General features: G+C 42.8%; 1 long non-coding RNA gene across 1 annotated transcript in view; it reads right to left on the reverse strand.

Annotated features, from left to right (window-relative positions):
• Positions 1-14,406: 14,406 nt before the first annotated feature.
• Positions 14,407-25,810, reverse strand: part of LOC131494688 (uncharacterized) — a 120,338-nt gene continuing 108,934 nt past the window's right edge. The window contains exon 4 of the long non-coding RNA XR_009253557.1: positions 14,407-14,718. This is a non-coding gene — a long non-coding RNA (uncharacterized LOC131494688). The remainder of the gene's footprint in view (positions 14,719-25,810) is intronic.

The raw sequence follows: 25,810 nt of genomic DNA on the forward strand, positions 1-25,810 counted from the left end.
TATCATTAGGAATGTATTTATTTTAATTAGTTCCATAGATAACATGACACTCAAGTATCTCAGAGCTAAGAGCCACGATTTTAGGGATATGCCATTTTGAACAGACCAACTTATTTTCCTTATTTCAGAAACCAGATGACATACAATTTGGTTCATGAGCATCAGGATTCTAGGGGAAAGGACAAAGAAGATGACTGGTCAGCCTTTCTCCCTTTCCACAGTCCTTTTATTTGGTAAATAATACAGGAAAAGTTTAACCAGATGCCTTATTTTTTTAAATCAACATGGAATCTATACATCTAATAAGTCAGTCTGCCCCAAGCCCTAATTAACAAAAATGACAATTCCATGTAACAGATATCTAGGATTTTATATTTCACCAACATTTTCATGAGATTGTTTTAAATTTTCAGCCTAACAATAATCCTTGAGGTAGGTATTGTTATTATCCTAAACTGTGAGGAAAAATAATCTCACGTTACTGCATCATTCAGTACTATTTAGTAACAAGTGACATAATGCCAACTACATCTCGTGAAAGAAAAGAGAGCAATTCATTGGCCTCAAGACTCCATACTTTGGATAGACAGGGGCAGAGTAATAATGTGTCTCCTGGTTCCAGAACTAAAGGGCAGTTTGTAATCTTCCTCCTCTTCCACCTCCTCCTGTCTTCCTCTGCCTATCCTGGGTCAATGAACAGTGGTGAGATGGGGTTTTCTCAATGACAGACTCTCCAGAATCCAATGAAATAAGAGTATAATATAGCCGCTCTCCAGTGGACAGAGGCAAAATACATACAGATCACTGCAGAGACAAATATAGGAAATGTTCATTAAGTTAAAAAGCTTAGGGCGCCTGGGTGGCGCAGTCGGTTAAGCGTCCGACTTCAGCCAGGTCACGATCTCGCGGTCCGTGAGTTCGAGCCCCGCATCGGGCTCTGGGCTGATGGCTCGGAGCCTGGAGCCTGTTTCCGATTCTGTGTCTCCCTCTCTCTCTGCCCCTCCCCCGTTCATGCTCTGTCTCTCTCTGTCCCAAAAATAAATAAAAAACGTCGAAAAAAAAAATAAAAAGCTTACGTACTGGGGTGCCTGGGTGGCTCAGTCGGTTGGGCATCCGACTTCAACTCAGGTCATAACCTCACTGTTCCTGAGTTTGAGCCCCACGTCGGGCTCTGTGCTGACAGCTCAGAGCCTGGAGCCTGCTTTGGATTCTGTGTTTCCCTCTCTCTGTGCCCCTCCCCTGGTCTCTCTCTCTCTCAAAAATAAAAGATTAAAAAAAATTTTTTAAAAAGCTTATGTACTGGGGCGCCTGGGTGGCGCAGTCGGTTAAGCGTCCGACTTCAGCCAGGTCACGATCTTGCGGTCCGTGAGTTCGAGCCCCGCGTCGGGCTCTGGGCTGATGGCTCGGAGCCTGGAGCCTGTTTCCGATTCTGTGTCTCCCTCTCTCTCTGCCCCTCCCCGTTCATGCTCTGTCTCTGTCTGTCCCAAAAATAAATAAAAAACATTAAAAAAATTAAAAAAAAAAATTAAAAAAAAAAAAAGCTTATGTACTTGGGGTCTTCTGGGTTCTTTGGGGCCAGAAGAATCTTGAAATTGTAGAGCACCCACACAGGCTTTGATACATGCTTTAGACATTTTTGTTTTGTTTGTTTTCTGGAAGTCTCACAGCTATCCTCAAATTTGAAAGTATTGTTAGAACGGATCTATGGTCAATGATGAAAGTATCTACACGGAACTTTGCTTCATGGTGTACTGGGGGGAAAGAAACTCTGCCAACGTGGCCATACTATTTGATATGGCTGTACAGATCATTGTGCCTCCGAATACACTGGTGGTACTGTTATGTACTGGACCATCAATGGAGCCTTCCATACAAAATTAAGATATTGTCTTTGCAGAAAATCTTAATCAACATTTTCCTGGTGTCCAAAGAGGTGACACTGTGATTGCAAAAAGCTCTAGTGTTATTTGTAAGACTATTTGGTTTGGAAGGAAACAAAATCCTCACCAACAGTCCATCAGATTTATTTAAAAGCCATGATGACAGGCCAACAAGTCATGTTTGGTTAGAAGGTTACGATCTACAAGGTTCTACAGATTCCAGGAATTATGGAACTACTCCATATGGATTACTAGGAGGATCTGTCTTCTTAAGATTTGGCTTCTGAGCAACTTTGGATTTCCATGTGATGGCCCTAATGGCCACAGATTTTGTGATGATTAAAAAAAGCATCTATTTGTCTGATCTGATACTGTCTCCCCTTCATGTGATTTTATTGTTGCCACTGAAACCATGTACTTATGTACTTAGCAATAAATGATTCACTCTACAAAAACAAACAAACAAAAAAGCTTATATCCATCTGATTACCAAACACTGCCATATTGCCATACTGAACACTTAACTACTCTACAGATGTCAACCATACTAACCAAATAACTTTAACACAGAAAATAAGACCCCAGACAAAGCTTACTAGACCCAGAATGGAAATTTCTGCTTGAATGGTTCAGGGATACAAGTGTGATAGGTCACTGTGATTCAGGTTGGTGAGTGAGAGCCTGGGCTAGTTGGGGGTGGAATCAGAAGGGGACAAGATTAAGCCAGGAGTAAACTAAGGACAGTAGGAGGAACTTGAATTCACCTGGGGCTTGTAGTGCCAGAAAGTAGAGACAACTGCAGGGCAGTGTTTTAGTGTCCTGGGAAGGTCTGGAAAAGACCCACAGAGCAGGTGCCTCCTGAGCTCACAATTGATGGAGAGGAGGAAGTGGGCATTGCATATATCTAGAAGAGGAGGGTGTCAGGCAGAGGGAACAGAATGTGGAAACCCTACACTAAAAGCATGCCTGGAAGCTTCCAGGAAACATAAAATGAAGCCAGTGTGACTGGGGCAACGTGAGATGAAGAAGGCATTTAGAACGTGAGACAAGAGGCATCATGGGAGGTTGCAAAGGTCATATAGGGCATGGCAACAATGTACTGGATGGGAAACTTGTGCAGGGCTCCAACGGTGGAGTTATCTGACGGACCTGCACTTCATAATTTTTCTAATTTTTTTAAAAATCCAAATTAGTTAACATATAGTTGGTAATGATTTCAGGAGAATTTAGTGATTCATAACTTACATATGATACCCAGTGCTTATCCCAACAAGTGCTCTCCTTAATGCCCATCACCCATTTAGCCCATCCCCCCACCCACCTCCCCTCCAGCAACCCTCAGTTTGTTCTCTGTATTTAAGTCTCTTATGGTTTGCCTCCCTCTCTGTTTTTATCTTATTTTTCCTTCCCTTCCCCTATGTTCATCATTCATTCAGAGAAAGATAAATATCATGATTGCACTCATATGTGGAATTTAAGAAACATGCCCTACACTTTTAAACAATCCTTCTGGGGGCCCCTGGGTGGCTCAGTGGGTTGAGCACCCAACTCTTGATTTCAGTTCAGGTCATGGTTCCAGGGTCATGGGACTGAGCCCCACATCAGGTATGCTAAGTATGGAGCCTGCTTAAGATTCTCTCTCTCTCTCTCTCTCTGCTCCTCTTCCCTCCTCACACACACTCTCTCTCAATAAATAAATAAGAATAAATAGATAGATAGATGGATAGATCCTTCTGGTTGTGCTTTAATTTCGTCCTAGATCCACTAAAAAGGTGGCAATGATTTTTTTTTTTAATCTCAGACACTTCCCATTTCCTAAACGGCTATGTCTGCGTTTTCAATGAAGCCTCATCCATCTCTAATTTTGTTACATGGCGATTACATGGGCTGTGTGAAGAAAATGAAGCAGAGAATTCCTGTCATGTAATTATATTTTAAAAGCCGAGTAATAGCAGCTCCTTTTATTAGCATTAACAATTAGCAGACCTCTTTCGCTCTGGCTGTGATAAAGAAATCCCTTGTAAGGATTCTGTAGAGCCACTTTTCCATGTCACACTCACATGAATAATGGAGCTAATGTCACGGGGAGCTGATGCAGGCATCCTTCATTAAAAAATACACAGGAGAGGAAAAAAAATAATTTGGCAGATAATCATGAAAACACCACCCGTGTTAGGTGCTTCGTGTTCCCAATCATTTTCTCGATTGACTGAAAATTCATTCTTGAGAGTAGAGGTCATGTCTCATGCCTAGAATCATACAATGTTAAAGTTGAAAGGATCCTAGAAATGATCTCAGCATCCGGAAATTCAGAAGCTTCAGGGGCTAGGTAGATGATATAAAGTGAGGGATGATGCCACACGGGGGACATGTGAGCCAGGAAACCACAAACCAGGTCAAAAGCAAACAGGTAAGATGCTCCAGGAAGGAAGGCAGGCCCGCTATTGCCAGGGCCTCTGACTGGTCAGGATGCTGCCTCTTAAAAATAACTTCTATAAATATTTACAAATAGTTTACTTTAACAATATTTGGTATTTGAATGCCCCCCCCCCACACATACACACACAAGTACGTTGACACACACATATGGAGACAGGACTAAATAAAACACAGATATCTTCCAAACTAAATAGGGTGCCTCGGTGGCTCTGTCTGTTAAGCGTCTGACTTGGGCTAAGGTCATGATCTCACAGTTCATGGGTTTGAGCCCCATGTCGGGCTCTGTGCTGACAGCTTGGAGACTGGTGCCTGCTTCGGATTCTGTGTCTCCCTCTTTCTCTGCCTCTTGCCTGCTCATGCTCTCTGTCTCTCAAGAATAAATAAATAAATGTTAAAAAAAAGTTAAAGAAAATAAAGATTAAATAAGACACATATTTAGAGGACCGGGGGCCCCAGGCTCCCACTTTGCACCTGACTGCAGTCCAGCTGAGCTGAGTCCTAGAGAAAGGACATAACTGACTTCTCCAATAGCATTCCAACAAGTTAGTGACGAAGTGAATTATATTTTGGGGTCTCTCGTAACTCTCAACAAAAAGGCTTTATTCTACACTAGAAAAATCACCTCCAGATCACTGTTAAAGACATTTGGATGAATTACTCTAGCTTAAGTTTTTATTTTTCCTAGATTTAATGACTGAGTCCTCGAGAATGGAAGTGACTTTAGCAAGGATGCACAGGCACTGAGAAGCAGAGATAAATCTAGAAGGTGGTCTGGTATTCTTTCTGTTTTCTAATTGCGTGTGTTGTGCATGCCAGAAAATGACGCCTGATTATCAACAGTCAAGGCCTTGGAATGTACTTTAGGTTCTTTTCACATTGCAGCTCCGGCCCTGAGAGCAATCATTATGCACCACATGTGCATGTGGGTGAAGTTGGGACCAGGTGTACCTGTGCCCCCGCAGAGGAAGCCCTGGAGATGCCTGGCCTTTCTTGCTCCTAGAGAGTTAGTGACTTCATATTAGCAGGTGACAGCTTATTATCCTGAGCCCTTACCTGTGGTCAAGTTCATCTTTAAAGCCAGTGCCAAACAACTCGATGCTGCAGCAAACCCGTCTCACCCTTGAAGTTAACTATCCTAAGACATGTTCATGGACCGGTGAAAATGAAAACATAATACGAGCTTAAAATATGTTAAAGGAAGATGCAGGAGATAAGGGTAGTTTTTTTTCTCCAAAGCAAATTGCAAAAAGTCTTCACAGTCAAGCTAGCAAGTAAGAAGCAAATGTCTCATGAGCAGCAGAATGGGATGGCCGGGTGGCCTTTAAGAGGATGCATCCAGAAGACACGTGAGTGATAAAACAGAGGAGGACTGTGCTGGGGACAAGGCCGTCACTAGCTGGTAACTGCAGAATGACAGCGATGACCAGAATTAGAGCTACGGCAAAGAGATCGGGAAGGAGAGGACTGTTTGCATTTGATTGTTTCCGTCCGTCCCGCCGCTTCTGGGATCCCTTTCCAACACGGCCACTCTGCATTCGGCAATTTTCAGAGCCCCTTGGATCACAATGCGACTCTGATTTCCTCTATCCGTGTTTGTGACATGCCCTTAACCTGCACGTGCTCCAATCCTGTCTTGTAATGTGTCCCTTGTTTTTTTCTTGATTAATGCACGTCCCTGGGACAAAGAGCTTGGCCTTCTCTAGGAGGCAGCCCGGGGAGCCCAGGGCAACCTTCTCAAAAGGCTGCTGATTCAACCTGACATCAAACTACCACTGGAAAACAGGGACTGTATCTCAAACTTGCTTGAATAAGTTAGGTGCCCACCTCCCTAAATCAGAGTGATGCAACACTAGGAGACCATGATTTGCTTTGGAGACATTCCCACACTGGGTCAATCAACTTGGCAAATTTAATTTGTTCTTGAGCAAGACAACTTGTGGTCTTGACAAACAGAGCCTTGGGTCCACAGCCCTCTATCAGAGGCCCTCTGTCTCCATCCTTCATCCCTTCTAACAACCATCCCCTACCCACTCTGCACACTCCTATCACTGTGCTTGACAGAGTGGAAAAGACATGATCTTTAGAGACATACAGACCCGGGATGGATTTCCAGCTTAACCACCAACTACATGGCTTTGGGCAGTAGTTTCAACCTTAATAAATGGAGAGAAAACAGTAGATGCATTGCATGCTCTTTTGGCGAATGACGTGAGCCCAAGTTTGCAAGATGTCTAGCTCGTTGCAGTTAATTGAATTAAATGTTATGTTTAATCCCATTTTCCTGGTTTTCCCTATACTTTCTCTCATCCCCCTTTTCTTGGGCGGAATCTCCATTCTCTCTGCGTCTGCATTTGGCTTAGATTCTGTCTCTTCCTGGCAGTCTTAGCCCACCAAGAATGTGTCCTCTGTTTCCTGTTCTCTTTCTCCTGCTAAAGCTCTTTATATTTGGTTAGTCCTGTTCTCTCCCCACACATCTTTCCGAGTGCCGCCCTCCCGTTCTCCTTATGCATTGCTGCCTGCTCTGCTATATGCCTCTCTTTTCACTTAGTGCCCTTCCTTCTCTGTCCATCTTTTGTCAGTTTCTCTCCCTCACTGCTAGTGCTTGGACCTGGACTGTCCGCGCCTCTTTCCTTGGATGTCCTTGTATCCCTGAATATCTGATGTTTGCACCCTGCATCCTGTTCTCTCCGGCTCATTTGGTTCCTACCCCCTCTCACTGTTTGCCTCTCTTCCTCTGTCTTCTTCATCTGTCTCCCCTTCAAATGGAGCACCAACCCCTTAGTACGTGCTATATTCTCAGTTTACCAGGGTTGAGTTGTTCGGGAATGACACACGATGATTTCTGTGGTTTGTTGTGACCTTGACTTCCCCTTGGATGATCTATGAGCTGCTGTTCCATTTACACGAGTCAAGTCTCTGTTGGTTTTCGAGGCCTGTGCTCCAGAACATTGCTCATCAGTGTGGGTTTCATATTTTACGCACTATGAATATCATGCCCAGAAGCTCACAGTCTTTCACCACAATGTAGCAGGTGACACAAATAGAATGTGTGACAAAAAAGAAAACAAACCTAAAAACATGTCACTGTTGAATGAATAATAAAAGGTCAAAAATTTTGTGGGAGAAAGATGAGAAGTTGTAGGTTGGAAATATAAAACGTTACAGTGTGCCTTCTAGACGGAGGTCACACATTTAGTGCAATCTCAACCCCACTTTCTACAGGAAAAGACTGACAGTCAGAGAGAAGTGTCTCGTCCAGAATGGCACTCGATGCTGGCAAGTGCATGAGTTGGGATTCAAATCCAGGTTTTCACCCTTCCATTTCTGACTGGATAGACTAACCGTGGCTGGCCATCACTCTCACTGCAACAACCAGAGATAGATAAATTATTAAATCCACATGCTTACAATTATCGGATACTTGTGGAGACAGAACTATATGAACTACAATTCCAGAGTAAGAGGGAGCTCTCCTAGGTGAGCAAAGACCGCCTAGTCTTTTCTTTCTTGGGGGCACGTGCAGACTCTGACTGTGGGCTTACAGAGCCAGGGGACTCTACATGGGAAAGGTCAGCTGGTGGGGGTCCTGAGGGCCACACTTGCTGCACTTGCTTCCGTGACCAGGGAGAGCTGATGCCCCCCAGGAGGTTCTGCACCGCCAGTGGGCTGGAGGCTGGGCTGGGAACAAGGTGTGAGATCACAGATGACCTAGGAGAAGAATAAGCCTCCAGAAGGTGGGACCTCCCGTAAGCACAGGCAGACCCTGCAGTGGAGAACTTTGTCAGAATTTGAACCTGCATGGGACAGAGGAATAAGAACGTCAATTCTAAGCCACTGAACTGCAAAGTTATCAGGACTGAGGACAGAGGCAGACAAAGCTCTCAAACCAAAGCCCACAGTAAAGGCACTTGAAGAAGGAGATGGTTTAAAAGACACACTTGAGACTACCAAACGCTGAGATTCAATCTTGACCCAGCTCGGTTCCTGTCCAGCCCCTGGCCTATCTGAGAGGAGGGCAAAGCGTGACTGTAGGGGAATAACATTAACTCTGCCCCCATATATTTCTTGTGTATATAATGCCAGGGAAAACTCACATTTATATCTGTGTGGAAGTAAAAAAAAAAAATAACTGATGACCAGGGAAAAACAAAAAATAAGGCAGATCCACTTTTTGGCAACCGAGTGGCACAAATGGACTTTAAGACAACTATTCAAAGTGAGACAATAACAGAAAAAATAAGATTTTAAAAGAAAATTCAAATAAATACCCTAGCCCATAAAACTATGAAACCAACAATAAAAAACTCATTAGATGAAAAGACAAAGAAAGATCAGCTGAAACGATCCAAACCGAAACACAAAAAGGAAAACAAAAATTTAAAAAGGAGAACATAGCAGAATTTAAGAGATGGATGGGACATTGTTCTCATGTTCATGTGGAACATGGGTAGAAGGAAACGCTGAAGAAATAATGTCCGGGGATGTTCAAACGTGATGAAAAATATCAACCCACAAATTCAAGAAGCTTAATAAACTCTGTGCTCAAAAACACAAAGAAAAACCCCATCAAGGCACATCCCAAACTGCTCAAATTAAAGATAATGAGCAAAATCATTAAATCGGCTGGAGGAAAAACACATTATCTTTATTAGAGTAGCAATAATGCTGATGTCTGACCTTGCAACAAACAGCGAGGAAAATGGAAGCCAGGAAAGAATGAAATGGTGTCTTCAAGCATGAAGAAACATCCAAGATTCCGAAACACAGACATTATATTTATTTGACTGCTTAAAGATTGTGAGCTGAAAAATTTCTTTTCCTTTCTTTTATTGAAGAATATCCAAAAGGCGCTTGGTCTTGTGTCTTCTATAGCATAACGCCTGGGTTTGTGTTCACAGCAGGGAAAGGTCTCTAAGAAGATACAGACTCCTCTTCGCGTCTTCATTTGGTATTTCCCATGAGAAACAAATACAAGTGTGGTCCTGGCAGACTAAAGGGTCTTACTGGGTCCCATTTAGAGTAACTGGGGCTTCAGTGATTGAAAAGGGGATGCACACAAGTGAGTCTTTTCCTTCTTTCTCTTCCGAGATTATTTCCTTTCCTTCATCCAAGCTTAAAAATAGGTACTTCCCCAACCTACCTCTGGACAGCTAAGCACCTGTTGCTTCTTTGCTTCTTCTTTGTTTCATTCATATCATCACAGGAGACCAAATTCTCAAAACATTGGTTTGGTTTTCCTAGGCTTAAGATATGTGTTCCGGGATCCCTTGCAAGATATTTTCAAAAACAAGGAAAGTAGAAGGAAGAAAAATTAGGGGGCGGCATTGCGATCACATGTAAATGGGCATAGAAGTTTATTATCATTTTTTTTGTTTGTAAAAAGACTCAGAGATATTAGAATGAAGGCATCAATGTCAATCTCAAAGAAATTGTCTGAGCAGAGCACAGAGCTGAGAGCAGGAGTGCTGGGCATCCAAGGCATATCTCTCCGCAGGAGTGCTGGGCATATCTCTCTATGTCTGTGACTGGGCAGAAGCCATTAAAAGGTTGGATGTGTTTCTTTCTTTTTGGCCTCTAGGGATTTTGTTTGACCGCTTGCTTGTTCATTTTGGGAAAATGTACAAGATGGAATTTATCACTTGAGGGTTTCTTATATTTTGTTATTTAGACCTCTTCATTTATCGTCATGTTAAAACTTCCTGACAGTGGAGAGCCATGGAGTGTTATTAGTCCAATACGGGACATAGTCTCAAGAAAGCAATATGGGTCTATGCAAAATGATGTAGAATTGTCATCATATTAATAATGTGGATCTTTGGCAGAGTTTGGTTTTCATGTGTGAAAAATTCTGGATCTAATCCCCAATGTGTGTGTGTGTGTGTGTGTGTGTGTGTGTGTGTGTGTGTTTGTGCGCGCGCGCGCGTGTGTGGAGTGGGAGATTCCCCACACCACCAGGCAATTCTCTGACACCCGCTGGTGTATTACAACTCAGCTCAATTCTGACGCTGTCTACCTGGAGACTGCATCAGATTCCACAAGTTCAGGGCTGAGACCTGTAAGACTGCCCCCACTTCAGACGCCAATCTCAAACCCAGTTTGCTACCTGTGCTTCTGACCAACTGGCTACAGTTTGGGGGTTCCTAGGACTCCCTCTTTGGGTTGTATTAATTTGCTAGAATGACAAACGGAACTCAGGGAACCCATTTGGTCACTAGATTACTGATTACAAAGGATACTAAAAGATATGTGACTGACTCCAAGGGATCCAGCCCCCACCCTTAGGTGCCTTCCAAAAGTCACTTCATTAACATAACAGTAGACATCCTTACTGCCATCCACACCTAGGAAATTCCAAGGGTTTTAGGGGCTCTGTGCCAGCAACTGGGACAAAGACCAAATACATATTTCCTACTATGAATAACAATATCACAATTGTTACCCTCCAAATGATAAATCAGGATGAGAAGATGCAAATATTCATTAAGGCGGGGTGGTGGTGGTGGGGATCTAGTATCTGGCAGGGGGAGGAGACAGGGATGAGATTAGGGTGTCTGGTGCATGGGGAGGTCAGCAAAGGTCAGGGAAGGTTGAGGGAGAACTTTGGGAGCAAGGGATTTGTTGATGGTGATGTGCCACCTACTTAACATGAGCACAGCCACCAGCCTGACTTACAGAGATGTGGGCATAGAAAAGGCTAGACCAGACAAATTCACTCTAAAATAAGTAACTTCCAACCCAGTGTTCAATATGGAGTCTGAATCAACTGGGGTCATATGAACTATAGGGATTTATTTGGCCTGAACTAGAAAAAGGGCAAACCTTTACTTCCGTTCCCTTCTCCCTACGCCCACCAGTTCCTGCCTGACTTATAATGGTGAAGAAGCCATATCTCCCAATGAGAAGGAGGCTCCAGTCTTCTTACCACATCACTCTTTTGGAAAAGAGGAGGCAACACCATTATTTTACACAATCTGTCATAAAAATGCAAGTGATTTTAATATCTCCTTAATGTTTATTTATTTTAAGATGGGGGCAGAGTGGGGGCGGGGGGTGGAGATAGAATCCCAAGTAGGCTCTGTGCTTTCTGTTCAGAGCCTGATGCAGAGCTCAATCTCATGAACATCAAGATCATGACCTGAGCCTACATCAAGAGTTGGACGCTTAACCAACTGAGCCACCCAGGTGCCCCAAGATGCAAGCAGCTTTAGGCTTCTTCTAGCTTTGTCAGAAGCTCCGTTGTCCAGAAGCCTGGCCTTGACCAACATCTGTGTTTCTCTCCCTCATTTGTGGAGGAAATCAGGCAGGAGCTTTGAGAACACTCAGAAACCAGCATGTGGCTAGGTGTCCTAACCCCAGGGCCATATCTGTCTCCCTCTCTCCTTTGATTTTAGTTCAGAGCACTTGGAAATTGGCATCTGATAGACAGATATCAGGACTTCCCTGGGTTTTCACATCTTCAAAATGAAAGGTTTTAGACACAGTGGGTTTTACAGCTACTTTCTAGCCCTGTGATTCTATAGGTGCATGGGGACCTAGTTTGGAAGGCTTTGCAGTCTCCCCAGAGGAGGGTTGTGCAGGATGGGTGACAGGAGTTATGCCACCAAATTACGACTTGATAAATCTCTGGACCAATGAAACAAAGTGACAGCCAGAACCAGACAGCACTGAGCAAATGGAATCTTAATTTTAATATTTTTATTATTTCTCATCTCCAAAAGATAGATCTGCCACCTGCGTATAGGTATTGATTGTGAGGTCAGCCAGGATTATGATTCTCTAGACTGTGTTCTTGTTTTTCTGTCTTACAGAGACACAAAGGGAAAAAAAATATCCATCTCAATGAATAATATCAGCTGATAATGGCAAAATCTGAGTGATGTTGTCCCTTTATCCAAATTCAGGGCATGCATGACCCAAATCTCTGTTTATGATTTCCCAGGAGGGCAGTGCATCGATGCTACTGTGCACAATACAGCATTTCTCCAGACTATTTGGTCACTGGTTGTGCAACGGGCCTCGGATGGCCAGAGTACAATAAAGCTCTGGGAATGTAAGTTTTCATCCATTAAGACTCAGCCTTCCCTGCTGTATGAGCCTTTCAAACTAATCCTTGTAGTATTAATGTAAGACCTGGTGTTGGTCTGCCTGTCTCGGACCGCATGGGCTCATGGTGAAATTTTAGGTGTGCATATGCCCCGGAGCAGCAGTTTCCTCCTATACACCCTAGATCTGTCCTTGATTACATGATTTCGTCTCTCCTTTGAATCACAAAGGGAACTCTAATTCTTCACTGGATCAAAAGTTCCGTCCTGCATCCCAGTCTGCATGACTGGGACTCCTTCAGTGCTTCCTAGGATCCCTGCTTTGGGGGTCGGTTATCCCAGGACCTATAATCCTAGTGGGCTGGTTGGGTCCTGCGTTAACTTAAACTGACCTGCCCATGTAGAACGCAGAGGATATTATAAGCCTTGTAACCATTTTGACTCAGCCACTTCTGCTGCCAGAGCCCTCACTCAGCAGGTCACACCCATTAGAGGTACGACAACCTCAAACAACCAGTTACGTAAGTACTTTATGTATGGTATTTCATTTCATCAACCTAACAACTTAAGAAGAGAGAAGTAAGGAAGTAAGGACACTATCAGCATCATCGTCACCATCATTTTCAGGTAAGGAATTCAGAAAGTTAAAAAGAATATATTCTCATGGCTATGACATTTGAGTGACAAAGGTATCTTCCACTCAGACTTGTCTGAATCCCAAATCCATGCTTTTAGCCAATATGGTTTATCTGTGATAGCCTCTGCTTCCGAAGCTCTGCCATCGGTTTGCTTGGACGGGCTATCGCTTCCTCCGATGAGGTCTGTGAATCAGACTTCATCATCGACCAAGGAGAAGCAAGATTGTCTGCCTGCGCCAGACCCACAGACTTGGTCGCTTTGCCCATAATTAGCCCCTTTTCATGTTCACAGCTGGTCTCATCTTGCCTACTGGAAAGAGTGGCACAAATCAACTAAATTTTGGGACATGCTGTTTTTAGTGAGCCATTGCATCAGAAAGAGAGAGAGCGGGGGCGCCTGGGTGGCTCAGTTAGGCATCTGACTTTGGCTCGGGTCATGATCTCACTGTTCGTGGGTTAGGGCCCTGTGTTGGGCTCCACACTGATGGCATGAAGCCTGCTTGGGGTGCTCTCTCTCTCCCTCCCTCTGCCCTTTAAAAGCTCTCTCTCTCATTCTCTCTCTCTCTCTCTCTCTCTCTCTCAAACTAAATAAGTGAACAAGACAGAGAGAGAGCGCAGAAGACCTATTTTCCCTGTTTTTGCTGGAGAAATCACTAAGAAAAATACCCCCAGTCTCAGAGTTGAATTCTATCAGAAAAAATTGGATTTCTAATAAAAAAAGAAAGTCTGAGTTGCTTGATTAAAATCCACCTGACCGTCCTATTTTAGGTCAGAGTTTTGTAAACTTCATCAGCTTTTTGAATCAAACCATTCTTGTGTCCTTTGTGTCCCCACTTTTTTTTTTTTTTTAGAAGATCAAACTTCCTGCATGCCAACAAAGAAGGGGTAGAAATAGTAAGCCTGGAGATTTGGATGGAGAGGAAAGAGAACCATGCATCAATCAGACAGAGCCCCTGGCCAGCAAAGTATTTGTATCAGCAAATGAAAATTCTATTCAAGATCCAATAAATGTAACTCATAAATGTTTAATCCGCAAAAAAAAAAAAAAAGAAAGAAAACAAATTTGATTTGAATTGGGAAGGAATTCTTTTGCAAAGACAGCAGTTTCTAGACATTCACAGAAAAATTCATAGTTAGCAAGTTTGAATTTTCATAAATCCCACATGCAATTTATAAAGCCTCTTTAATATAATAATATTATCACCTCTTCACATCTTTATTCACCAAATCCTTGACAAGAAGATCTCCTTTCCAAGGCCAGCTACATCTTTCATTAGTGATATGCCTTCACACAAAGGACAAATTCTCTGGGCCTCTGCTATCCTATTGGTTCAAAGCTTATGTTTGAATATACGGAAACCTTTTAATAAACTGTTAAAGGGCAAGATAGCCAATATTTGGGGCTTTTCGGGCCATCTAATTTCTGTCACGACTACGCAACATTGCTACTGTAGCATCAAAGCAGTGTAGACAAAGTGTAAATAAATGAGCTTGGCTGTGTTCCCACAAAAGTTTATTTATGGACACTGAAATCTGAATGTTTTTATAGTTTTATAGTTAAATAATTTTAAAGCTAAGAACCATTCTTACCTTTGAGGGCCATGTGAACACAGGTGGTGGTTCATTTTTAACCGGTGAGCCACAGTGCACTGACTTCTGTTGTAAAGGGTACATCTGTAACCACTTTCCTCTTAGAGGGATGTAAAGAAACATACAAAACTGCAAATACAAAATAAAAATACTTTAAGAGGATATTGTCCTACTACCAAGTAAAAATGGATAAATCCTCTCTAGTCTGTTTATGGCTCAGCCACTTTAGAAAATTCACAGACAAAAAAAATTATAAACAAACATACTGATAAGTACTGTTCCAGAAAATATATGGTATTTTGTCTAGCTGCAAGAACCATTGTACTTTCATCAGGAAGGCAGCTCCGGAAATAAAACTTAAAATCATCTTTTTAATTAAAAATAGGATTTTCTTAACCTTAGAAGGCAAGGAATACTCATAGATCAGTATGGAACATGCATCAGGAAATAAGCACAATGTCTCCATTTAAGTCTTCATTACTAATTCTCTTCTGATACAAAGTTTGTATAAACTGTACAATTGAAGAGCAGATCCAAATTAATTCATCAATCTCTACCAAAATGAAATATATTTTTCCAGTGTTTCTGCTATGAAAGGTGCTTAGCTGTAGTCAGTGAACTTTTCCTTTTAAATATTAGGAAGAACATGGGGTCCCTGGGTGGATCAGTCGGTTAAGCACCCGACTCTTGATTTCAGCTCAGGTCATGATCCCAGGGTTGTGGGATCGAGTCCCGTGTTAGGCCCCACACTGAGCATGGAGCCTGCTTAAGATTCTCTCTCTCTCCCTCTGCCCCTCTCCCCTGTTTGCATTCTCTCTAAAATAAAATTTAAAAAAAATAAATATTATGAAGAACAAACTCTAAACTTGGCTATCAGACAAAAAAAATATCTCAGATGATTCAAATTTTACTTATACTTATTTAGTGCCTAGTCTTAGCCAGCTAATATACATAACATATAGTATTCTAAGTATAATTTTTATTGAATAAACAAAACACCCTTTGTGGTGGATTCTAAAATTTCAATTTGATAGCTGAAGAAACCTATAAAATTTCATCAACTAGTCCCCACCTCAATATTCCACAGCTGTCCCCACAACACGGAGTTAATTTACACAATGCTAGTTATCAAAGAGGTGTTCAATGGGAAAGGAAGTGGAGGGGGCACCATGTGTGGGTATCTACTGCGTGCAAGGTATTCTGGGAGGTGCAAAGCGTATCCACTAATCGATCATTCACTCATGGACCATGTCCCAAGTGGCAGTGTCAGCAAAACTTCGTGCGACCCTCATAAAGTAAGCATATTATCTAGAAGTTATTGCTCCTGCTTAATGGATGAAAAAACTAAGACAAGAATTCAAGAGCTCAAGGTCACGGTGTGAGAATATGTTGGTGCCAAGATTTGAACTTGCATTTATTTGACATGAGAGGTTCTGCTCATTTCACACCACGCTGCCACCACCACAGAAATAACAGACCCCCTTTGTTAAGTGTCTCCAAGTTACTTTCCACACTTTTAGCTCTCCACGTATTTCCACTTTGACATGATAAGGAAGAAAGAATTCTGCCATGCCTAGAAGGCACCCCCTTTTCTGATAATTTTGGAAACAGTTTGCTTTGTTTCCTAAGTGTGTCTATAGCGGAGAGGGTTATGGATGCTTGAAATGAGTTGGAAGTAGGTTTTTATTTGTTTGAAATTATTTCACCAGCCTTCCCTGACATTTGCTGTTAATTATTCACTGGGAAATGGAGAAATATGTCAACACAACATTTGTCACTGGTTATTTAGAGACGCAGGTTGACAGATCTTGGCAGAATCCTTGAAAGATGTATCTGACGTGGTTGCTTTTAGTCTCCTTATTTATTTTGTATTCTTGAGACTGTAAAATAAAATAAAATCTTCAGCTACTGAAGCCATGAAATAGCTACTCACAACAAAGACAAATATTTGGGACACGCTAGTGGTCCTGCAACCCTGGTTGACAAAGTAGAGGGCCCTGACTTGGCCCGTCTCCTGTGCGGTCCAGGAAAGAAGTCATACAAAAGGGCGGGGGCGGGAAGTGTAAAATGGGTACATTTCAGGCTTGAAAAAAGTCAGAAAATAGAGGTAGCTGTTAAGTGTTTCTTTACCATTCTCCCCCCGAAATAAGGAGACTCCTTATATCTACTCATCTTCTGAGCGATAGGGTAAAAAAATACAAAATTACAGAAAAGAAAAATCCAAAAGTCACAAACATGACATCCTAAGATCGCCTGTGATCAGTGGCTCCTGGGTCTTGCCAGGCTTGACGTCCTCTTCTCTCGTAGCACATCCAAGGTTCTGTCTCTACCTACGCTACGGGATTCCCTGGGATGTGGCTATTGAAATAGTGCTGTTTGCAATTCCAGAAGACCTGCACTCCAGTGCTGGCCCTACCCATACTGACCAGTGAACTCAGTCTACTCTTCCACATTCCCAGCCGCATGTCCTTCCATATTTAAATCACAATTGGAGGTTAAAGTCAATTATTCTTCTGCTCAACACGACCTGTGGTTTCTTATCTCTTTCAAAAGAAAATTCAAAGCGCACCCAGTTTTTAAATTCTTGTATGATCTATGGTTTTGTCAGTTGGCCTCCTCCTGCCTCTTTTCCTCTGCCCTGGCCATACTGACTTCCCTGACTCTTCTAGAACACACCAAGGACACTCGACCTCAGGGCCTTTGTTCTGGCTGCCCTTCTGGCTGGAGGTCTCTTTCCTCCTACATTGCATATAGTTTCCTCCCTTACTTCATGGAGGCATCTGTTCAAATGCCATATTACCAGGGAGGCCCTCCTCATCCATCCCATCCAGATTTCCCACCCACCATGCCGGCAGTCTCTAACGTCTTTATCAACTGAGAACAGGGGTGTCAGTCCATGACGCAGGGACCATTCAGGGAGGAGATGTTCCTGCTGCTTCTCACTTTGGCTTCCCTTTACCACAGCAAAAAGGACTCTGTGTCACCTGCACCATGTTGTGTTGCAAATGGGGTCAGTGTTACTTAAAGATCCCGAGTTTGGATGTGGTTTCTCTCTTCTCCCATGACATGTGAAAGCATCAGGGCCACAGCAGCAAGGGGGCCGTCTCTACCTCTCCCTCTCTTTTGGTCCTCCTCCTTTCTCTTATTCATCTGTCCCTCTCTGTGGTACATTTTTTAAAGCTTAGGTGAGTAAAACAGAGCAGCAACTGCTTTCCAGACGGGGTGCCACAGCCTCGATCACCGAATATTGCCCTAGGATTGGATGGATCCAGCCAGGAGACATGCAATTATTATATCAGCCTCAATCACCAAATGTTGCCCTAGGATTGGATGGATCCAGCCAGGAGACATGCAATTATTATATCAGCCTCAATCACCAAATGTTGCCCTAGGATTGGATGGATCCAGCCAGGAGACATGCAATTATTATATCAGCCTCAATCACCAAATGTTGCCCTAGGATTGGATGGATCCAGCCAGGAGATATGCAATTATTACATCTTTTCCTTTTCCATTGTAGCTTGTATGTACATCTCTTTTGGAGACCTCTGGGGAAAAATAAGTGACTGGTAGAGATAGATTTAGTCATTCTTGGGTCCTCTGGTGGTGAAATCATCTTAATGACATCAACGATCTCATGCAGATTTATTTATATCAAAGATACTTTGATTATCTACTAGAAAACAGTTATTATTGGATGTGAAGGCATCCAGTAAGTAACAGACATGGCTCCTAATAGTATAAAAAGGCTTCTAATGGGGCGCCTGCGTGGCTCCGTCAGCTAAGCATCCGACTTCAGCTCAGGTCATGATCTCATGGTTAGTGGGCTTGAACCCTGCGTCGGGCTCTGTGCTGACAGCTCAGAGCCTGGAACCTGCTTTGGATTCTGTCTCCTTCTCTCTTTGCCCCTCCCCCCCCCCACTAGTGCTCTGTTGCACTCTCTCAAAAATAGACATTTAATAAAAAGGCTTTTGATGATATTGCCCCAAGTAAATCTTAAATCAGCATTTATCTGTGGCCTTCCGGGTGCAGGCCCCACATGAGGTGCTGAGGCAATAATGGGAAACAGCTAAACAGCCATGGTGCCTACCTGGAGTTTCCATACCAGTAGAGCAGAGGACAGAACACAAGTAACTAATAAACAAGTGAATTCAGTAGATGCAAATTGGAATGAAAACTATAAAACAAACATAACGCCCCGATGCATGATAATTAGGAGATCTATGTTAGATAAATACTAACGCTAAGAGCAGAAGGCCGCGAAGGCACCAGAAATACAATGAGCTGTGAGATCAGCAACCCAGGAGGGGCCGCAGCAAGAACAAGATGGGGATGAAGTTGGAGAGAGGCAGGTGTAATTTATTTTTTTTTAACATTTTTTTTTTTTAATTTATTTTTGGGACAGAGAGAGACAGAGCATGAACAGGGGAGGGGCAGAGAGAGAGGGAGACACAGAATCGGAAACAGGCTCCAGGCTCCGAGCCGTCAGCCCAGAGCCTGACGCGGGGCTCGAACTCACGGACCGCGAGATCGTGACCTGGCTGAAGTCGGACGCTTAACCGACTGCGCCACCCAGGCGCCCCATAAGGCAGGTGTAATTTAAACAGGCCCTCATTCATCATGGGGAAGCCTGTGAACTTGACGATGAGTGCAATGAGAATTCATTGAAGGGTATGTCAACAGAGGAAAGACATAATCTGACTTACATTGTTAACAGATTGTGCTGGGTACAAGGTAGAGAATGGATCCCAATGTACGACAGTAAAAGCAAAGGCACTGATTAGTAAGCCCTGGGGAACTTGGGGAAATGTAACCATCTCTAGGCCTACCTGATCCTACCCCAAGTCTAGGTGGTGACATGCAGAACTATTTCAAGTGAAATGAACGGACACCGTGAGCTAAGATGGCAGCCTATGGTGTCCATGAAACATGGCAGCTAGAAGAAACCAGGAAAAAAATAGATGATGAACAGTCTAGAACTTCTCCTGAACCTAACTTAGATTAATTTATATTTACCTCTTTGAAGGGCTAAGGGAATTCCCTAAGGGACACAGTCCAAGTATCAATGCCAGAATCTGGCCTCTTGGCCAAGGCTTGGTCACTTTGGACAGTAGTCCAGCCAAAAGTGAAAGAAGACAGAAGTATGTAATTCAATGGAAGAAGATAAAAATGCAATCCATTTCTAAAACAGTGTGCCACAGGTCACCCAATGACTGTTAATTCTTTCTTTAATCTTTTTAAATTTTTTTTAACATTTATTTTTGACGGATGGAGCATGAGCAGGGGAGGGGCAGAGAGAGAGGGAGACACAGAATTGAAGCAGGCTCCAGGCTCCGAGCTGTCAGCACAGAGCCCGACACGGGGCTCGAACTCACAAACCACGAGATCATGACCTGAGCCAAAGTCGCATGCTTAACTGACTGAGCCACCTAGGCACCCTAACAGTTAATTCTTCCTCAGAGAGTCTATGGGTCCTGGAATGACAAAGGCAAAAATAGAGCAGGAGATCATTACCGCAGTGACGGCAAGGAACAAAGTCAGCTTCCACCAGTAGAGGCGCAATTTGGGCTTTGTACAGCACTGGAATACTCGAAATGCTCTGTTATCAGTATCCGAGACATGGCAAGTGGGAATTTTATTCTGGCCTTAACGCCTAAGTCTGGGCATTTGGCTTTGAGACACTGCACTGCACTTGCCCTCCACTGTCTCAGCAAAGCCAATAGTTGGTTCACATGAACAAGTTCCCCTGGATATGGGGCTGAATATGATGGACATGCTCACCCCGTGTGAAGGTGCACACTACTGGAGGTGACGGATATTAAACAGAGAGTCATGGGGCTAAGCGATTATGGGGTAGAGATCATTAATTACCACACTTGCCAGTTATGAAAACTGGCAGAGTTTTTGACAAAAATAAGATGACAACCTAGAATATTTCATATACAGTCCACTACTCTTTCCTTCTGCTCTTCAAGGTTGCGAGCTTTGGCTAACGGGCAAAGTAGCAGGTCACTGTGTGACCTGCTGGACCGAACGGGATCATTTATTATCGCCGTTTCTCAAACTCTTCTGTTGGCCACCAGGGTTCCTCATTTCCTTGGGGTAGAATACTTTCAAAAAAAAAAAAAGATAAATTGTATTAAAAAGCTTACTCAGGAAGATAGCATTCCACCAACAGGAAAACAGAACAGTTCTGGCTCCTTCTTACTCACCGGTAATGCAACTTTGAATGAGGCACTTTACTATCTTGGACTTCTCTGTCCATGTGGACATGAGAAGGAGTTGTGGGGGGAGTGAAATAACGTGTGTGGGGTCTTTCGTATTTTCACATCTAGTGTTTCTGTGAATTTATTCTGAGGGAGAGCGTGTGTTCAGATGAACGGGGCTTGTGGGCTGCAGCTCATCAAAAGTTTAAAGAATGTGAACAAGGCCAGTGTGGTGGCATCCAGGAACTTCTAGCTTCACTTTATAGTATTCCAGTGACCTGGAGCCTGAGATCTGTGGTCCCATGTCTATTTTAGGTTGTTAAGTGACCTTTGTGCTTTCAAATGTCAGAAAAGCTACCAGCTGGAATAGGTGACAGGCTCATTCAGTGAGACCCTAGGGAACAGAGGAGGCAGAGTGAGCAAACGTTTGGAGGGAGAGACTTGTGCTCATCACAGGGAATATTCCTCCAAAAGCAACAGCTGACTGAGGACAAGTTAGTTTTTCCCCATCACTGGAAGTCTCAAATAATGAAGGGACTGCTTTTGAGAATATGACTGTACCAGGTTGACAGGTTGTATTTAAGATAACCTTAAATCTCTAGTTTGGTACATCTGTGTTTCTTGTCTACTATTCCATTCATATTTTTGCATGTTCAACCAATATTTTATTTTATTTTTTTAGTTTTATGTAAATCAAGTTAGTTAGGGGCGCCTGGGTGACTCAGTGGGTTAAGCGTCCAACTTCGGCTCAAGTCATGATCTCGTGGTTCATGGGTTTGAGCTGACAGCTCAGAGCCTGGAGCCTGTTTCATATTCTGTGTCTCCGCCCCCCCCCCCCTCCCCTGCTCATGCCCTGTCTTTCTCTGTCTCTCAAAAATAAATAAACGTTAATAAATAAATAAATAAATAAACAAACCCACGTTAGTTAACATACAGTGTCATGACGGTTTCAGGAGTAGAATTTAATGATTCATCACTTACCTATAACACCCAGTGCTCATCACAATGAGCGCCCTCCTTTAATGCCCATTAACCAATATTTTAAAGGGCCCCCTATGTACCTTAGAGTTTTGCCAAGCTCCAAGAATACAAAGAATTAAGCTTCTCTCCACATCTAGGGCCAACAGCCTCAGATATGCGAGAGAACTTAAAAGGGGCGACTGGAAGATTTGAAGAACAGGGGGAGGACGTGGTATCCCGAAAGTCAAGGAAGGGCTTTATTTCCAGAATTGGAAGCAGTATATACATATTAAAGACTGCAAATGAGCCAGTATATCCTAAACAAGAGCATATTATTCCTAGTCTTGCCCAGACTTGGTGCTGTCCTGCAGAAGAAGACTGGGGTGACAGGGGAACATGAGTTTGCCTTCTGACAGACTCGAGTGGGCATCCTGGGGCTGCCGTTTCTGCAATTATGTCTGGGCGAATATCTCAGTATTGTAATCTTTTCTTCAGTGGGCTTATTGTAGGAAATAAAATTAAATAATAAATGTATGAGCCTAATGCATGGTGAAGCATTGGATACCCAATACATTTTTGGTCACTTTTCTTAGCAGTTGAATATATTTCCTAGAAAATGAATAGGAATGACTGGCGAAATATCACAAATTCTAGCACTAAAGGAAAAACAAATATATTCACACATTTGCTTATTCTTTCGGCAAGCTTATATAGGACAGCTATTGTACATCATGCCTGTACAGGTCTCCGAAAACAAAAACATAAATAAAATGAGATTTGGAGTCTCAAGATGTCCAAATCTAGTGAGAGTTTTTTTCCCAGGTATTTTTTTGGAGGCTAAATAAGAGATTTTATAAATGTGACACTGAATACCATACCTGGATTCTACAGATAGCAGCAAATGGCACTGAGTCCAGAATAACACCATCCAACAGAACTTTCAGTGGTGATGGAAATGTTCATGTAGAACATTTAGTGATTAAGCCACTAAAATGTGGCTAGTACAAATGAGGAAGAGGATTTTTAATTTTATTTCATTTTCACTCATTTGAATTTCATTATGAATCGTCACATAGGACCAGCGACCGCCCTACTGAACAGGCAGGTATAAAACCTGAGTTCCCTAAATCTTGATGCACTGAAGGTATATCATCTTATCTTGATGGAAAAGGAAGTCAAAAGTCACACCAGATGAAGAAAGCTGACCACATCTTTTGGCCATCTAAATTGCTCCCAGAGCGTCCCCAGTGTCATACTTGTCACTGTCTGTTTCTTTCAATAATATCTTAAATGGAGCATGAAGCTAGTGAGAGACATGAGCATTGCAGACATTTTGCGTGGTAAGCAGCTTCTATTAGAAATTAATCTGAGGGGGCGTCTGCCTCAAAGAAGACATTGCTTTTTATTTCTTCCTTCTCTCTAACCCCATCTCAGAAACAGGCTGAAATGTTGACACAGTTTCCCCCCTGTTGCTTGCATTTGTAGACTTGTAATGAAGCTTTGGATACACAGAACTGAGCTATATTTTTAGAGATGAAAGAGCTAAATTCAAATCCTCTATTTGCCATCTGAACAAATAAGCAGGCTCAATAATTTTGTCTAGAAAATGGAAACAACAACTCCTAGCTAAGTAAAATGTATTCTGTGATAAGGCACATGTAAACATGTAACCACTTGGAAAAGAAAGAGTTAATGCTTGCCCTTGTAATAAAGTTAGTAGATTAAGCCTTGAACTAGAAGTCAATTTGTAGAAATTAAAGTCTGTATTGCAATGAGAGAGGTGAGCTATAAAATTCCATTAACTCAAATATTTAGAGTGGAAATGATACTTACAGCAATAACAAGCATTTCTTTCTCATCTTTCATGGCAATATCCATTGATGAGGTAGATGGCATCAGGCCCCAATGTGAGGAGTTTGCAAATCTAGAAAGGTCACGTGAAGTCAACCAAGTCGAGCATGGGTCCACAAGCCTGTCCACAAAGTGCGCACACTAAGTCTCTTAAAATAAACCACTCAGATGGAAATTTCGATTTCAGCAGATGACACTTTCTGTTTTAAATTTTTTTTTTCAACGTTTTTAATTTATTTTTGGGACAGAGAGAGACAGAGCATGAACGGGGGAGGGGCAGAGAGAGAGGGAGACACAGAATCGGAAACAGGCTCCAGGCTCCGAGCCATCAGCCCAGAGCCTGAGGCGGGGCTCGAACTCACAGACTGCGAGATCGTGACCTGGCTGAAGTCAGACGCTTAACCGACTGCGCCACCCAGGCGCCCCGACACTTTCTGTTTTTATAAGACTAGCAAGACACAGGACTTTTATAAGTTGTGGATTTAATTACATTAATTTAAATGTTACCTTTTATTATAAATTCACCATATATTCCAGTAAGAATAGAAATAGTATTACCTAGTTCAAAAAGAAAGGCGAACTGATCATCTCACAACTGTGTCATCACAACCTGAGCCAAAACCAAGAGTCAGACACTCAACCAGCTGAACCACCCAGGCGCCCCATATGGTCTCTGTTCATAAAGAGCTGCTGATGTGGTAGGGGGCACCATATGTGTAAATGACAATGACACAGTGAGCTTTCTGGAAGCTCAGAGGAAGAGTCAGGGTCACAAGAAAGGCTTTCCAATGAAATGCAATTCTTCAGTGTGTTTTTACAGTTAGAGTAAAGCCCTCGAGCTTTGAGATGTGGGAAGGGAATGGAGCAAAGACCTGGTGACATGGGGAGCAGATCCCACCGTAGCTCAGCAAGCGGTCTGGGGTGCAGCAGGAGAGAGGGTGAGGATACAGACACGGAACTGCCCGGGAACAGAGCAAGATGCTGAACTGCATGGCGCAGGCTTACTGCATTTGTCTTGCAGGAAAGTACGTAGCACAGGAATTGATGTGCTCACTCTTGTGTTCTAGAACGGAGGCAACATCACAACAGGAACAGATGAAACATGTTTGAATTCGGACCATAGCAACAGGAATGAAAGAAAGGGGGGAGGGGGCTAATTCAAGAAGAGATATAGAAGGTAGGAGTTAAAGTTCTGGTGACTACATTTACAAGGATTTTACAGAGGGGGCAGTAAGACAGACACTGTTTCCTAGTTTTGTCAAGTTGATTCCAGATAAGGGATACAGGAAAGAAACATATGGAAAAATTATGGGTTTTTTTTTCCTTTTTCCTCTCCTCTTTTGTAATATTTCTTCTCTTTTTTTCCCTTTATTTTTCCTCTTCCATGAGTTAGGGACTGAGAGTTTGGAATGTTGACTAGCTCTGTTTTGTACATTCTTTGCTTAGTGGTCTGGGTAATAGCTTGGTGATACCTGTCTAGAGAGCATGCTGAAAATGAGCATGGAGTGGAGGATAGATGTCTTGACTAGAGATGGTCTTGAGATAATTTCAAGGTTATAATGCTACAGAAGTCATTGTGTTCACCTTGGGAGGATGTTAGGTGAACAGGAAGATGTTTGGATGATAGGAAAACACCTATGTTCCCAGGTTGTAGGCGTAAAGGTGAAGAGTAGCCAGCGAAGATGACAGAAAGGGTGCCATTGACACAGGGAAAATGGCTGAATGGTCCAATTAACAGCCATCATTTCAGTTAAAGACTTTATGTCGGACACTGTGCTCGTGCTGATGCTGTGTGAGTGAACACTGCATGAACCAGGAGTCACTGAACAGCCTGAGAGGCTGTCATATGAAGAAATCACTTCAAACGATGAGGGACAATTTAGATACATGTGCAGGATCTGATGAATTATACACCAGGCTGGCACAAAATGCAACACCAGAAACTATATTAACTTGGAAGTTAAAGGAATAGGGAATTGTATAAGATCTGTGTGGGTAGAGAATTGGTCAAAAGTTGTATGATTTGCAGAGAATGTAAAATGTGAGAAATTAGAAGCTTCCACGGGATTTAGCAAGTGTGAAGCCATCAGAAACTTTGGCAAAACAGTTTCAAGAACTGCGGGGTCATAAGCCAAATTAGACAGGACACAGTGTATACACATGTGCATGAAGGATAGCTCATTCTTGGAGGCGGAAGGATCAAA

This window comes from Neofelis nebulosa, chromosome 14, assembly GCF_028018385.1.
Source record: "Neofelis nebulosa isolate mNeoNeb1 chromosome 14, mNeoNeb1.pri, whole genome shotgun sequence".
Taxonomy (NCBI): Eukaryota; Metazoa; Chordata; class Mammalia; order Carnivora; family Felidae; genus Neofelis; species Neofelis nebulosa.